Consider the following 14,155-nt stretch of genomic DNA (forward strand, 5'->3'; position numbering starts at 1 on the left):
GATTGAGGGCAGAAGGAAAAGAGGGCATCAGAGGATGAGATGGCTGGATGGCATCACCAGTGCAATCGACATGAACTTGGACAAACTTCAGGAGATGGTGAGGGACAGAGAGGCCTGCCGTGCTTCAGTCCACGGGGTCGCAAAGAGCTGGACATGACTGGGCAACTGAATGACAACAACATGGAATCTAGAAAGACGTACTGATGAACCTATTTGCAGGGCAGCAATGGAGACACAGACATAGAGAACAGACATGGACAGGGGGCAGGTAGAGGAAGGAGAAGGTGGAATGTATGGAGAGAGTAAAATGGAAACATATACATTACCATATGTAAAATAGCCAATGGGAATTTGCTGTGTGATTCAGGGAATTCAGACCAATGCTCTGTAACAACCTAGAGGGGTGGCTGGAGAGGAAGGCGGGAGGGAGGTTCCAGAGAGGGGACATAGGTATATGTATGGCTGATTCATGTTGATGTTTGGCAGAAACTAACACATTATTATAGAGCATTTATCCTTCAACTAAAAATAAATAAATGTAATTATAAAAAAGTTCTATCCAGCTACCCTGACATACCTGACTTATAGCAAACATATAGATAAAAACCTAGAAGGCCAGGTTCAAGTTTACAATCCTTGCGTGTCACACCTCCCTAGTGTGCTTGAGGTAGCTGTTGCAGAACTTAACTCAAATGACCTTTACTTCAGTAGCTCTTGTTTAACTGACCCTTGCATAAAAAACAAATGAAATCATTTTCCCATAGTATTGCCTAATACTTTATTTTTTCTCTTTAGAATTAAAATCTTATAAGCACCTCATTCCTAGAGTAAAAACAACAACAACTAAAATCACCATTCATGATACCCACAAATAAAACCTGAAATGCTTAGCAGATTTTCTGCTTTATTTTAGAAATGCCTTTCAAGGCAATTCTTACAGAGCCCTAATAGTCATTGGTCCCCAATTTTGACTTCTATCCCCACTCCACTGGAATATCCTAAAAGCTGTTTCCTAAGCTATGGCTTCTGAGGACAATATAATCAGTGGGTACATTCTGAGCAACTCATTTGAATATTCAAATATATATTGAAAAGGCTCGATCTGGAAGTCAGGCCATCCAGGGAGGAGGACCTGTGAACCGGACAGGGCTTCAAAGCCGACCATCTGCTTGTTCATTGGTAGCAGCTGGTATAACTGGAAGAACTTGAGAAGGAAATTAGGAAACCCAGTTGAAGTTCCAACTCTGTCACTAACTGGCTGAACTGGAGTGAGTCACTGGAAACTCTTTGTTGAGCCTCAGTCTCATTATCTATAAAACTGGAACAAGGACTTTGGCATTAAGGGCCTAACTTATTTGGGAGGAAACACACGACTAGTCTGAATTTCAGTTTCTGTCTCTTTTACATTTAAACTTGTGCCCTGTCCACCTCAGAGGGTTTGGGGCTTGGGGGGTTGGGGGAAGAGCGACAGGGAGAAGGTACAACCTCTCTGAGCTTCAGTTTCTGTATGTGTAAGGAGGTAACTTTCATGCATTGGAGAAGGAAATGGCAACCCACTCCAGTGTTCTTGCATGGAGAATCCAGGGACAGGGGAAGCCTGGTGGGCTGCCGTCTAAGGGGTCGCACAGAGTCGGACACGACTGAAGCGACTTAGCAGCAGCAGCAGCAAAGAGGTAACAACATCCGGCCAGCCCACCAGTAAAATTCCTAGAAGAGCAGAAAATGCGACCGAAAAAGATTGCAAAATGTAAAAGGCTATACATATGTGACTTGTCTCACACTTAAAACACAACAAACAGACTTAAAAAGCAATTGTGCGTCTCCTTCCTCCTAGCTCCAGTGTTACTGCCCCACAACTAATAAAGACCAGCTTGTAAGACAGCCCAGACCGGTGACCGCGTTTGTGCGTGTGTGTGTGTGTATTTGGAGTGCCGGCCACACCCCGCAAAACAGGACATGGGCGGGAGGGGGCGTGGCGGAGCACCGTCCGCCTATCGCGACGCCCCGCCCCCGTGGCCCCTGCGCCTGCGCCCTGCAAACCTACCAGCCTCCAGCGCCCCGGCGGGAGGTAAGGGGCTCGCGAGAGGCCGTCTCGGGGGTGTCAGGCCGTGACCGAAGTGGTGGGCAGGGTGCCAGCACCGGGCGCGGGAGGGACACCCCACAGGAAGCAGGGCATCAGGTCGGAAGTGCGAGCGCTGTGGGGTCTCTACTCGACTTCTAGAAGTGGCGTTTTCGGTTGTGGAGGCGCTGTTCGAAGTGGGTATAAGGAGGCGGCCGACCGGGCGAGCTTGACGGCCTCCCGGGTCTCGGGGTGGAAAAGTTTCCGTCTTCTGCCCTGCCCGTTGACGCACTGTGGGTCCCAGATCGTCAGAGTAGCCGGAGTCTCGGTCCAGAGGCTGGCCAGTTCCTGGGCGGGAGTAGGGGAGACGGTGTTTGGTTTCTGTGGCCCAGGTGCGCGGTGGATGACACTGAGAGGGACGGTACGAGGCTCGAGGGAAGTAAGGGGAGGTCCTGGGGCGCGAGGTGGGAGCTAGCCCCCTGTCAGCCAGACCGGCGAGAGGGCGGTGGATCGCAGAAAGCCCCACATCTAAGCTCCCGCTTTTTAAAATTCGGAATCACAGGCTCAGAAAACAGATCATATGGGAGGTAGGTCCAAGGGCCTTGACTTCTCTTTCCAAAGTCAGTACCCTTTCCCCCAGTCAGAAACACTAGGCGACGTGCTGGGCAAATGTGGGAAGGTGTTCATCACTTTTTTTGGAAGGGGGCATTGCCTGCAATTTTGGACTTTTCCTGAGAAATGGGGCTTTTCGCTTATAAATAACCTTAAGTAATTTGTTTAATATCCCAGTACTTTTTCCTTATTAAATAGTATGATACTCAGCTGGTGATAGTTGTAAGCACTCAAGGTTAAGTTTGTAAAGCACCTGGCACCCTCAGGTCACCTCCGCCGCAAGTGTTAAGTGCCGTGAATACGATTGCAGTTCTTTGACTTCTCAATGTTTGTCTTATGTGAAACAGTTCACATATTATTTTAAAAGCCTTTTTACTTTGAAATAATTTTACAATTACAGAAAAGTTACAAAAGTATCTGAATTGTCTACAGTTTCCTTTAATGTTAACATCTCATGTAACTATAATACAGTTAGTTACCAAAAGGAAGAAATTAATTTCGGTACAACACTGTTAACTAAATCACCAACTTTCTTCAGACTTCATCACTTTTTATATTAACGGCCTTTTTCTGTTTCAGGATCCAATCTAAGATCCTACGTTGCATTTAGTTGGCATGCCTCCTTAGTCGTCTACAATCTGTGACAACTTTGAAGTCTTTTCCTGTCTTTCATGACCATTGCACTTTTGAAGAGTCCTGGTCAGTTATTTGTAGCGTGTTCTTCAGTTGGGCTTTGTCTAATGTTTTCTCAGAATGAGATTAAGGTTGTATATTTTTGTTAATACCACAGAAATGTATTTGCCCTTCTCAATAGTTAATCATAAGGGAGTGCATGAAATGACACTATTGTTGATCACTTGGTTAACGTGGTATCTGTTGGGATTCTCTACTGTAAAATAACTATTTTCCCCTTTGTATTTAGTTAGTATCTTGGGGTACAACTTCTAAACCTTTCAGATATCCTGTTTCCCCTCAAGCTTTAATTTGCTGATTTTAGCATCCATTAATGGATCTTGCCTTCAGTAATTATTACTGTGATGTTTTGTTTCCCCCATTCCTTCTTAATTTATTAATTGGAATTTTTTGGTAAGGAAGAGCTGTCCCTTTATCCTACTTCTTTATTAATTTTTTGTATTAGTATGGACTCATTGAGTTTTCTATTGGTTGTTTTCCTACACTTTTGTTATTTTATTTCTCAAGTTGTTCCAACTTCGTCCATTGGAAGTTTTTTTCAGATTGCTTCCTGTGCCCTTTTAATAGACCGTCATCCCCCCTTCTTTTTTTTTTTTTTTTAACTGCCTTACTTTTTGGCATCATAAGATGCTCCAGGCTTCTCTTAACGTTTTCTCTATCCTGGAATCCACCAGTTCTCCAAAGACCCCTGGTTTCTTTTTTGGAGAGTACTATTTAAACACCAAGGGATCTGGGCTCTAGTTGTGCTCATTGCTACTGGCATATCATTGTTTCTAGTACCTGGCAGAAGACATCTAGGAAGGTGTGTGTGTGTGTGTATTTTATATATATGCACGCTCAGTCCCTCAGTCATGTCCAACATCTTGCAACCCTGTAGACTGTAGTCCACCAGACTCCTCTGTCCATGGTATTCTCCAAGCAAGAATACTGGGGTGGGTTGCCATTTCCTCCTCTAGGGGATCTTCCTGACCCAGGTATCAAACCAACATTTCCTGTGTCTCTTGCATTGGTAGACGTAGTCTTTACCACTAGTGCCACCTAAGGAAGCCCATTGTATATGTATAAATGTGTATATTTCTAGCTAGATACAGTCATCCCTTAGTATCCAAGAGAATGGTTCCAGGACCTGCTGCTGCTGCTAAGTCGCATCAGTTGTGTCCGACTCTGTGCGACCCCGTAGGCGGCAGCCCACCAGGCTTCCTCGTCCACGGGATTCTCCAGGCAAGAACACTGGAGTGGGTTGCCATTGCCTTCTTCAGTGCAGGAAAGTGAAAAGTGAAAGTGAAGTCGCTCAGTCATGTCCGACTCTTCGAGACCCCATGGACTGTAGCCTACCAGGCTCCTCTGTCCATGGGATTTTCCAGGCAAGAGTACTAGAGTGGGTTGCCATTACCTTCTCTGCTAGGACCTGCAGCAGATACCAGAATCATTCAGGTTCCATAGTTGACTTTTTGTATCTGCAGTTCTGTATCTGCAGATTCAAGTAACTGTAGATCATGTAGTATTTATTGAAAAAATTCCACTGTGGGTAGACCCTTGCAGTTCAAATCCATATTGTTCAAAGGTCAACTGTATATCTGTATATGTCATGGAGATACAGGCATACACACACACACATACATATATACCCATGCATCTACAAAGATTTATATTTTATTTTTATATGTGTATATATATATACACATATATATATATACACACACATAATATATATATATATATGTTTTTAAACAGGGGTTTATTCTGATACTTCTATTTCTAGAAAAATACCACATTGTTCATTATAGTCTTGCCGCTCATTTGTAACTTCTCTCTTCAACAGTGAGAAATCTGGCTTTTTTGTTCTACAAAATATTTTTTTTGTTTGTTCAATCCTAGTAATACACATAATGTTAGTTCAGAATTCCTAACCCATAGTCCTGTGAGAAACAAATTTACTAACTAGAGAACAGTAGAGTTGTGTGTAGTTTTTTTGTTGTTGTCTTTAACCTTGTGTTATCTAGTTTGTGCTGTGCTGTGCTAAGTCACTTCACTCGTGTCCAGCTCTTTGTGACCCTATGGACTGTAGCCCACCAGGCTCCTCTGTCCATGGGGTTCTACAGGCAAAAATACCAGAGTGGGTTGCCATGCCCTCCTCCAGGGATCTTCTTGACCCAGGTGCCGAACCTGCGTCTTACATCTTCTGCATTGGCAGGCAGATTCTTTACTACTAGCGCCAGCTGGGAAGCCCAGTATCTCACATCTAGACACTAGTGTCCAGCATCTGTTTTCCAAAGTCACCTATATTAGTTATTTTCCTCCACCACTTCTTTCAGTGTGGTTATGTTCATTTGTAATACAGTTTATTTTTTATAGTTTGTATTTCATTGTGGGTTCCCCCACATTTTGTTGTTTTTGTTTTTTAATGTACAGAATTTCACCTTTTGTGATATACAGTTCTGTAAGTTTTGATAAATGTATTTTAATTGTGTATCCACCATCATTGTCATGATACAATTCTGTTGCTCCACATATTCCATTACGCTTGAAAAAAAAAGTCAAAAGTAATACAACTCTGCAGAAGTTTGGGAAATTAGTCATTTTTGTGTTCCCACTAGCTTTTTTGTAGGCATATTTAAAATATTTGTGATGTTAATGTAAATATATTTTGTATCCTGTGTTTGAATTATACCATAAATATTTCCCAGTTTTTTGACTGAAAAATCAAGAAATGCTGAAAATATTTTCAACTTGTTATTTAGTCACACTCTTAAGCCACATTTTGTATTGAATTAAGACCTTCCCTTAATAGCTTATAAATGTTATTTGAACTACTTTGTTATCAGAGTAACTGTTGGACAATTTTGTTGCAGTAACACTATACCTTATGCGGTTGTTTGAATGTTATGTTCTCTTCTTAGTTTTATATAGACATTTTATTATACTTGTATAGAAATGGAAATGGTAGAAAGAAAAAAAAAAAAAAAAACACTCTCTAGAAGGAAACCAGGAGGTGGAAAAGTCTCTTGGGGAGCTCTTGGGCCAGAACTTCTGCCCTGAAAGATGGCTCTTATGAGGCAGCAGGTTTTTCCTTCAGCACAAAATGCTAAGGGGCAAAGTCATGTACTCTGACCTGGAAATAGCACTTTTTGAATTCAAAAAAGAAAGCTGTCATCATAGCATAGGGGAACAGTGAAGATAAGCCAAATAGTCAATAATTGGGGTTTGTCAAGTACACCGAAAACTGATTAATGAAAGAGAAAGCAGAATCATTTGAGTTGTATCTCAAATGCTACATGCAGTTGAGAGGCAGATGGGCTATAAAAGAGTGACTAGACAGAGGGAGCACCTTGCAAAGCCAAAAGTAGAGATTGGGTGATATTTCAACAGTGTGAGTGGATTACTTATGAACATTGTATTTTCTTGCTCAGATAATAGGGAACTCTTGGAAGTGTTTGTCTGAAGGAGGAGCATGTTGCCTTTGGTGTTTTAGATACATTAATTGGTGGTAATCTATGGGGGAAAATTGGAGAGGGGAAAGAGACTAAAGGAAGGCCAAATAAGACCCTTGTAATATGCTATGCATATTGTGCTGTTTGACTAGAGTGATAGGATTAGAAGTAGTGTAGAAGAGACATGTGAAGGCATGTTTTAGTTCCTTTAGCATTGGAATACCAGTTTGAATACCAGGTACTTTCAAAACCATTTTGATAGGAATAATAGTATATATAAAGATAGCTTCTTAAATAATCTACATAGTGGAAGAAAACACAAGAGGCAATGTGATAAACTAGGAAATGATGTTAGACAAGTAATAGATTATTTATGAGACTATTATGTGTTATATATAATAGGAGAAAGACGTTCCCTATAGCACAAGCAGGCAGTTGATGAAAGAAGACATGCAAATAGATAATAAATCAATCTTATTAGTAATGTAAAGAATGCAAAATAAAGAGACACCATTTTTGTCACCAGTTGAATGTCTAAGAAGAATGATAATATGAAATACTGGTTGGAGTATGGATAAATGGACATTTAAAATTTTTTAAAATTGAAGGTTCACTTCAGTTCAGTCGCTCAGTCGTGTCCGACTCTTTGTGACTCCATGAATCGCAGCACGCCAGGCCTCTCTGTCCATCACTAAAACTCCCAGAGTTTACCCAAACTCATGTCCATCGAGTCGGTGATGCTATCCAGCCATCTCATCTTCTGTTGTCCCCTTCTCCTTCTGTCCCCAATTCCTTTCAGCATCAGGGTCTTTTCTAATGAGTCAACTCTTCACATGAGGTGGCCAAGGTATTGGAATTTCAGCTTCAGCATCAGTCCTTCCATTGAACACCCAGGACTGATCTCCTTTAGATGGACTGGTTGGATGTCCTTGCAGTTCAAGGGACTCTCAAGAGTCTTCTCGAACATCATAGTTCAAAAGCATCAATTCTTAAGCGCTCAGGTTTCTTCACAGACCAACTCTCACATCCATACATGACCTCTGGAAAAAGCATAGCCTTGACTAGATGGACTTTTGTCAGCAAAGTAATGTCTCTGCTTTTTAATATGCTATCTAGGTTGGTCATAACTTTCCTTCCGAGGAGTAAGAGTCTTTTAATTTCATGGCTGCAGTCACCATCTGTGGTGATTTTGGAGCCCCCCAAAATAAAGTCTGACACTGTTTCCACTGTTTCCCCATCTATTTCCCATGAAGTGATGGGACCAGATGCCATGATCTTAGTTTTCTGAATGTTGAGCTTTAAGCCAACTTTTTCACTCTCCTCTTTCACTTTCATCAAGAGGCTTTTTAGTTCCTCTTCACTTTCTGCCATAAGGGTCCCCATCTATTTACCATGAAGTGATGGGACCAGATGCCATGATCTTCGTTTTCTGAACGTTGAGCTTTAAGCCAGCTTTTTCACTCTCCTCTTTAATTTTCATCAAGAGGCTTTTTAGTTCCTCTTCACTTTCTGCCATAAGGGTAGAAAGTGTGCCATCTGCATATCTGAGGTTATTGATATTTCTCCTGGCAATCTTGATTCCAGCAGTATCAAGTAACAGTAAGAAAAGGCAAAATGGAAGTATAGTTGACATAAAATGCCGTATTTTTTCTGGTATACAACATAATGATTCAACAATTGTATCCATTATGAATTTAACATCATGATAAGTCTAGTAACCATCTGTCATCCTGCAAGGTCATTAGAGTATTATTGACCAAATTCTCTGTGCTGTACCTTCATCCCTATGACTTTATAACTGGAAATCTCACCCATTTCACCCACCACACTGCCTTCTTTCTGGTGACCACCAGTTTGTTCTCTGTATCTATGGGTCTGTTTCTGTTCTGTTTTTCTTTTTAAATTTCAGGTATTTGTGAGGTCATATGATATTGGTCTTTCTCTGACTTGTTTCACTTAACAGAATACCCTCTAGGTTCATCCATGTTGTTGCGAGTGGCAAGATTTCATTCTTTTTTGTGGCTGAGTAATAGTCCATTGTGTGTGTATGTGTGTGTGTGTATCACATCTTCTTTAGCCATTCATCTATCTTCAAACACTTAATAGTTGCTTCCATATCTTGCTAATGTGAATAATGCTCTATGAACATAAGGGTGCATGTATCTTTTCAATTACTGTTTTTATTTTCTTCAGATAAACACCCAGAATTAGAATTGCTAAATCATATGATGGTTCTGTTTTTAATTTTTTTAGTAACTTCCATGCTGTTTTCTATAGTGGTTGCACCAATTTGTATTCCCACCACAGTGCATAAGTGTTCCCCTTTTTCTACATCCTTGCCAACAACCAGCATTAATTATTTCTTGTCTTTTTTGATGATAGCCGTTTTGACAGGTGTGAGGTGGTTTTGACTAACTTTTCCCTGATGATTAGTGATACTGACAATCTTGTCATGTGTCCTAGGAAAAAAATGTCTATTTAGATCCTCTACCAACTTTTTTTTTTTTTGTCTGGAGGCTCCCTCCCAAGTACCAGGAAGGAGCCTCTCATTGCTTCCTGTGTGAGTCCCTGAACTGGGTAGAAACAACAGAAAATGAATCTCTCTAGTAGACAACAATGAGGCTGCATAAGCAGAACTTATCTCCACTGTCAAAAGCTAAACAATATTTTGTTCCATGTCAATTTAGTGGATGGCTACTGAGTACCCTAGATGCTGTGCTGGAATACAAGTATGGAGAAATGTAAACTCTACTCTCAAAGCAAAAGGTTACAATTTATTTCTTTCTATAGCCAAGGGAGAACTTTGCATGATTTTCATCCAATGTGCCAAAAGACCCAGTCCAGCAAGTGTGATGTAAATGCCTCAGGAGAATGAGAAAAGGCAGCCATGGGGGTAGATTTGGTGTGAATAGCTCTCAGAGAATTTACCCAGTTTATTTATTTATTTTTTTTTTTATGCATGATTGCTTTTTTGTTTATTCTCTTTTAAAGAAAAATTTATACAAAGAAATTGGGTAGGTGTTTAAGTTTAGAGAGGAAGAGAAAGCTATTGTTGGTTAGGGAACACAGATGCTAAAAATTCTTCTATGCTTTGGTTTGCTTAAAGTGTGTATATTACTTTTTTAGTTAGCACCAGAAGTTCAAGAGTCCAGTAGCTTACAGCCATACTTTTCTCATCTATCTCCTTTTTTTTTTTTTAATAATTACAACTATCATTTTATTTATTTATTTTTTAATTTTTCAGCACTTTATTTATTTATTTTTTTATTTGATAAATTTAATGCCTTTTATTGCCATACCTCATTTTACTGTGCTTTGCTTTAGTGAGCTTTATAGATACATGTTTTTTTTTTTTTTTTTTTTTTCCTTGTTAATTTTCTGTTTAGTTGATCTATCCATAAGTGTGAGTGGGGTATTAAAGTCTCCCACTATTATTGTGTTATTGTTAATTTCTCCTTTCATACTTGTTAGGATTTGTCTTACATACTGCGGTGCTCCCATGTTGGGTGGAAATATATTTATAATTGTTATATCTTCTTCTTGGATTGATCCTTTGATCATTATGTAGTGACCTTCTTTGTCTCTTTTCACAGCCTTTGTTTTAAAGTCTAATTTATCTGATACGAGTATTGTGACTCCTGCTTTCTTTTGGTCCCAATTTGCATGGAAAATCTTTTTCCAGCCCTTCACTTTCAGTCTGTATGTGTCCCCTGTTTTGAGGTGGGTCTCTTGTAGACAACATATGTAGGGGTCTTGTTTTTGTATCCATTCAGCCAGTCTTTGTCTTTTGGTTGGGGCATTCAACCCATTTGCGTTTAAGGTAATTACTAATAAGTATGATCCCGTTGCCATTTACTTTATTGTTTTAGGTTCGAGTTTATACACCATTTTTGTGTTTCCTGTCTAGAGAATATCCTTTAGTATTTGTTGGAGAGCTGGTTTGGTGGTGCAGAATTCTCTCAGCTTTTGCTTGTCTGAAAAGCTTTTGATTTCTCCTTCATACTTGAATGAGATCCTTGCTGGGTACAATAATCTGGGCTGTAGGTTATTTTCTTTCATCATTTTAAGTATGTCTTGCCATTCCCTCCTGGCTTGAAGAGTTTCTATTGAAAGATCAGCTGTTATCCTTATGGGAATTCCCTTGTGTGTTATTTGTTGTTTTTCCCTTGCTGCTTTTAATATTTGTTCTTTGTGTTTGATCTTTGTTAATTTGATTAATATGTGTCTTGGGGTGTTTCTCCTTGGGTTTATCCTGTTTGGGACTCTCTGGGTTTCTTGGACTTGGGTGATTATTTCCTTCCCCATTTTAGGGAAGTTTTCAACTATTATCTCCTCAAGTATTTTCTCATGGTCTTTCTTTTTGTCTTCTTCTTCTGGAACCCCTGTGATTCGAATGTTGTAGCGTTTAATATTGTCCTGGAGGTCTCTGAGATTGTCCTCATTTCTTTTAATTCGTTTTTCTTTTATCCTCTCTGATTCATTTATTTCTACCATTCTATCTTCTAATTCACTAATCCTATCTTCTGCCTCTGTTATTCTACTATTTGTTGGCTCCAGAGTGTTTTTAATTTCATTTATTGCATTATTCATTATATATTGACTCTTTTTTATTTCTTCTAGGTCCTTGTTAAACCTTTCTTGCATCTTCTCAATCCTTGTCTCCAGGCTATTTATCTGTGATTCCATTTTAATTTCAAGATTTTGGATCAATTTCACTATCATTATTTGGAATTCTTTATCAGGTAGATTCCCTATCTCTTCCTCTTTTGTTTGGTTTGGTGGGCATTTATCCTGTTCCTTTATCTGCTGGGTATTCCTCTGTCTCTTCATCTTGTTTAAATTGCTGAGTTTGGGAGTCCTTTCTGTATTCTGGCAGTTTGTGGAGTTCTCTTTACTGTGGCGTTTCCTCGCTGTGTGTGGGTATGTAGAGGTGGCTTGTCAAGGTTTCCTGGTTAGGGAAGCTTGTGTCGGTGTTCTGGTGGGTGGAGCTGTATTTCTTCTCTTTGTTCAGTCGCGCTATGGGGAGGGAGGGAGGGATGCTGCTAACAAATGACACTGGCGTGCGCTCGCAGTGCCTCAGCCACACTGGGTCTGCCCCCGCTCACGGCGCGTGTAGCCTCCCTGCCCACACTGCTCAAGCTCTAGGTTGTTCCGCCGGGAACAATCCGAGGCTGGCCCTGGGTTGCATGCACCTCCCAGGTCCAAGCCGCTCAGGTTCAGGCACTCAGGTAGTCCTCAGAGGCGCAGACTCAGCTGGGGCTGCGTTTTGTGCTCTTCCCAGGTCCGAGCAGCTCAGGTGATGAGGTGTTTGGCGAGCGCCAATGCTGCGACTTATCGCCTCCCCGCCACTTGGTTATCTGGGTGTAAAACCGGCGCACCTTCTCAGGCAGATGTTGACCGTCCAGACCCCCAATAAGTTTTAGTTAGCAAAGAAGCCAGTTTTATAGATAATGTCTCTCTGGGGCTGCGATTGCCCCCTTCCGGCTCTGGCTGCCTGTCAGCGGAGGGGGAAGGTTTGCAGCCGGCTACCTCTGTTTAGTCCTTTGTTCCGTACGCGGGCTGGCGGTGTCTTAGGTTAGGGCTGGCTTTTCGCATGGTAGATATCCTACAGTCTGGTTTGCTAGCCCAAATTATTTCGCTCAGATAGCGCTCAGGGTATTCGGGCCAGATTCTTACTCTAAGCGATGCAGCCCGTGCCGCGCCTCCCTCACTCTACCAACTTTTAATTGGATTATTTTTTGATATTGAGTTGTGTGAATTAAAATTCCATGGACAGAGGAGCCTGGGAGGCTACAGTCCATGGGGTTGCAAAGAGTTGGACACGACTGAGCAACTTCACTTTCACTTTGTATATTTTGGATATTAATGCCTTATCAGATACATTATTTGCAAATATCTTTTCTCATTTAGTAGGTTACATTTTTGTTTTGTTTATGGGCTCCTTCCCTGAGAAAGCTTTTTAGTTTGATGTACTCCTATTTGTTTGTTTGCTTTTGTTGTCCTTTCCTGAGGAGAAAGATCTAAAAACATTGCTGAGACCAGTGTCAAAGGGTGTACTGTCTGTGTTTTCTTCTAGGAGCTTTATGGCTTCAGGTCTTTCATTTAAGTCTTTAATCCAGGTAAATGGACACTTTGATATGTCCTTCTCCAGATATGTTGCTAGTGGGAATGTAAATAGGCACAACCTTTTTTGGGACTTCTAATATTAAAAGCCTTAAAAAATGTGTCTACCTGTTAATTCTACTTCCAGGTATTTATTTTAAAGAAATAATCATAGATGGTTGTATGGACTTATATGTAAGGAGGGTAATTACACTGTGGTATAGTTTATAATAGGGGAAAATTGGAAACATCCTAAATAGCCAACATTAGATGATTAAATCATTGAACATATATATAATGTGATACTATGCTGCTATAAAAAATTATAGAAAAATAATTACATGGAAACATTTTTATTATATTTAATCAGGTTGTTCAAAATAAATCTTTTATTTGTTCTTTTATTCATACCTTCCTTTGTTCACCCAGTAACAGTATACTTCATTACATTTTTTTGCTCCTTGCCATTCTTTTCCTTTGGGTTTATTTTCTTTATTGTTAAATCATGCCTTTTAGTAGTTCTTTTAATAAAGGGCTTTGTAATAAACTCGGTCTTTGTAGGTCTGAAAATGATTATTTTACTCTCACTTCTAAATAATAATTAATCTGGATATATATCAAATCACCACTTTGAAGATATTTCTGTCTTTTGCTATGTTGCTTTGATGAAAAGTTTGCTGCTTTTGTTGTTTTAGTTTGTCTTTTATATCTGCTTTGCTTTTTAAAGTAGTTTTTCTCTTTCCTTAATGTTCTGAAATTTCCCATCTGTGTATTTTGGTAAATTTGTTTTTTTTAATGCTACTTGGTGCTTATATGCATTTTCAGTTTGAAATTTTACATCTTAATTCTTAGCATATTCTCTTTGAATAGTGCCTTTTCAGTTCAGTTCAGTTGCTCAGTCGTGTCTGACTCTTTCCAACCCCATGGACTGCAGTACGCCAGGCTTCCCTGTCCATCACCAAGTCCTGGAGCCTACTCAGACTCATGTCCATCGAGTCAGTGATGCCATCCAACCATCTCATCCTCTGTCATCCCCTTCTCCTCCAGCCTTCAATCTTTCCCAGCATTAGGGTCTTTTCCAATGAGTCGGTTCTTCACATGAAGTGGTCAAAGTATTGGGGTTTCAGCTTCAGCATCAGTCCTTCCAATGAATATTCAGGACTGATTTCCTTTAGGATAGGCTGGTTGGATCTCCTTGCAGTCCAAGGGACTCGAGAGTCTTCTCCAACACCACAGTTCAAAAGCATCCATTCTTCGG

At 40.4% G+C, this 14,155-nt stretch overlaps 1 protein-coding gene across 7 annotated transcripts in view; it reads left to right on the top strand.

The window, feature by feature from the left end:
• Positions 1–1,951: 1,951 nt before the first annotated feature.
• STX17 (syntaxin 17) overlaps positions 1,952–14,155 on the top strand; it is a 74,361-nt gene continuing 62,157 nt past the window's right edge. The window contains exon 1 of one of the 7 annotated variants that reach the window (XM_086416100.1): positions 1,952–2,068. The gene's annotated coding sequence lies outside the window, so the exon portion shown is untranslated. Of the gene's footprint in view, positions 2,647–3,255; positions 3,371–11,413; positions 11,538–14,155 lie in introns of those variants that run through there. The other 6 variants (XM_086416101.1, XM_086416103.1, XM_086416102.1 and 3 more) reach the window with 6 other exon arrangements.

The sequence above is a fragment of the Bos grunniens genome, chromosome 8 (genome assembly GCF_055505025.1).
Source record: "Bos grunniens cultivar Pamir isolate PY7600 chromosome 8, Bosgru_T2T1.0, whole genome shotgun sequence".
NCBI lineage: Eukaryota > Metazoa > Chordata > Mammalia > Artiodactyla > Bovidae > Bos > Bos grunniens.